We start from the raw sequence: 3,192 nt of genomic DNA on the forward strand, positions 1-3,192 counted from the left end.
GGTTATAAATTGGATAGGTTAGTGATATGAGATTCACTTGTTATACCTTTGAGGTATGGATAGTTGGATGGGTTTGGAACTTTACTATAGGTGCTATTTCAACTATGGATATTTTGAAAACTATGGATATTTTGACAACTACGAATACATGTGATTACCTTTGGATTAGGTTTTTGTGCTTGGAATTTCAGTTGGTACAGGATTTTATGATCTTCTAATGCGACAGGTTGGGTGGTTTTCTCTTTGGATGGCTTCTATGTATGTCTAGTGGGAGTGGCATAATAGGAGGTGAGATCATTCATGTTCGAGATGCTAGATACTTTGATTTTGTTGTGGGTACCAGGATGGAGCACTTGGTGTTTTTTGATCCATGATGGTGGATGTGCTGGGAGGGATTGTTCCCTTGTTCATTTTGTGTGGCTACGGATTGCCCCTATGCAATGTATACAACAAGTGGGAGATTGTTGAGATAATGGGTGTTGCACACATTGCATAATATTGATTTTTGTTGTGCCTAGATGGACATGCAACATGTAAAGATTCCCATGGAATATTCTTGATGAGTTGTATTGTAACATTGTGATAATATTTCATGTAATTATTTAATATTGGGGAAAAGAATTAAATGCCCAATATTAAATGTGGGGTTAATGGGTTAGGTAGCACATGGTTTTAGCACATGGTTTATGTAATACCACTTAGTGGTTTTGTGGGGATTGCTACTATATAAGCAGCCACAAGGGTAGTTGTTGTAGAGTGAGAGTGACAAGGAGAAGACAAAAGGCAAGAGTTGAGCAGGACAAGGCTTGACAGGTTAGCCAAGGGAGCATTTGTGAAGGTTGAAAGCATGGCATGGGATGTGTGGATTCATGCTTGTTCACATAGTTTGCTCGGTTGTGGCTATGGCCATGAAGGCTTTCATGATTGTATGGCAATGGTATTTTTGCTGAATAATACATGGTGATGGATGCTTTTGGAGGCTGGGTTTTTCCCTCAATGAGGGTTTCCCAGGGTATATCTTGTGTCACAATTTTGTGGGTATGTTGTCTATTCTCTTGCATGTGGATTTTAATTCCATGTTTATTTCAGATCTATTATGGGTTATGTGGAAACAGTTGTTATATTCTTTGTTGCCAAGTTTCCTAATAGATGATACCCACAAAACTTCAATACTACAGTATAAAGTTGGTCAGTTAAGGCTTACAATGATCACTTTTGGTGATCTGCCCTGTTAGGAGCAAGTAGGACTGCTAGATCCACCTGGTTAGAGGATTTACAAACATAGAGTGAAGTATGCACTCTATTAGGAGATTTACAAAAAGACTATTCGGTCCACCCTGTTAAAGAATTTATGAACTGATTCACCAGTTAGGATGAAGCAGTGGATCTGCTTACAACTGTTTGCTGATAAGATCCTTTTTGCATTGATCACCTGATGTGATAGATATACCTTTTTTGCTCCTATGTTGACGTTGTTGTATTCCTTTTTTATTCTGCTGCTAGTTTTTAATATCCTCTATACATGCGAACATCAATCTTTTCTTTTATACACATCATCCCTTTTTACAAATGATATCATACATTACATATATACCATTCCAATATTTACAAATAGAAGGTCGGCCAAAACATAAGTGAACAAAATATTACTGAGTCGGCCAGATAGTACAAAACTTGGGTTCCTCAAGCTGACTCGATGACCTTCTGATACTCAACATCTACTACATTACTCGGCATCGTCATGCACTCGGTAAAAGTAGAGGCTCGGTTCGTACTAGCCACACAACACTACTTGGAACTTGGTAACCATTGGTGACTCGGTAGATATAGTGTCACTCGGTAGAAACTAACTTCTTCGTTTACCTTGCTGTGCTAAGTGAACACTGAGTCCTTTATTTACCTTCCTTTTCTTGGTGAACACTGAGTTCTTCATTTACCTTGCTTTTCTCAGTGAACATTGAGTTCTTCATTGACCTTGCTTTGCTCGGTGAACACTGAGTTTTTCATTTACCTTCCTATGCTCGGTGAACACTGAGTTCTTCATTTACCTTTCTTTTCTCGGTGAACACTGAGTTCTTCATTTACCTTGCTTTGCTCGGTGAACACTGCTGAACTGCCCACTCACTCGGTATCCTCTGGAATGCTCAGTGAGAACTATTTACCTGCTGAACTTTATAAGGTAACCACTGAATGCTTGGTATACACTGTAGACTAAGTGATGAGCTCGGTAAGCATTCAAAACCGAATAAGTGTTTGCATTACTAACAAATATATCATAATTCCAACAATCTTCCCCTTTGGAATTAGTGACAAAAACACTTATGAGCCAAAACTTATGTGCAAAATTTGATGTACCGATTTACATATATCTCCTCCATACAATATGCACATAGTATTTACAAGTATCTCTATCTTTACACAAGACTTCCTTTACTTACATATATCTCTTTTCTCTTCTTTGGTACTCTATCTCCCCCTTTTTGACAATAATGCCAAAGTAAACAATATGTATTTACACAGAAACACCAAAATGAGAGATAAACTCAGAATGTACCTTGAGAATAAGAGCCAAAGTCTTATCCCAATTTTATTGCAAAATTTTGCAGGTGGAGAGTGCTATCTGAACTTCAGCTGAAAGTTCAATCACATGATCTGCAACTAAAAAGTTGTCATGGATCAGTGTTTTGGAGTATGCAATGTGTTTCTACATTGTATCCATGATAGGAAGAATCATATTATGAATGTCAATCAATGTAGATCCGATCCTTGCTTCCTCTCTCAACAATTTTTCCTTCTTTTCTGACAAAAATGTGATTATGAGATGATGGGATGAACTTGAATTGGGGTCAAGTTGTAGCATTTGGGCACTGACCTTCATATCCTCATCAATTTTATTTAGTTTTTCTTTGATCTCCTTGGTGTACTTGGTAACATCACAAAGTTTAGCAAAAAGCGAAGTTACATTATTAAAAGAATTTTCAAAATTGACCAAAATTTTGGACAATTCTACCTGTTTTATTGCAATGTGCTGAGCAATGTGCTCAAGCACCTTATTATCAAATTTTCTTTTAGCCTTTTCAATCAATTTTTCTTGGCCAGAGGTGTTCTCATTGAATTAATTTACAACATCTTCTAACTAAATCAAAATGTGTTGAGTAGAATCTACTTCAACACCTATAACTTCTATAATTA

This window comes from Cupressus sempervirens, chromosome 3, assembly GCF_028749045.1.
Source record: "Cupressus sempervirens isolate cs-2001-9-10 chromosome 3, ASM2874904v1, whole genome shotgun sequence".
Lineage (NCBI taxonomy): Eukaryota > Viridiplantae > Streptophyta > Pinopsida > Cupressales > Cupressaceae > Cupressus > Cupressus sempervirens.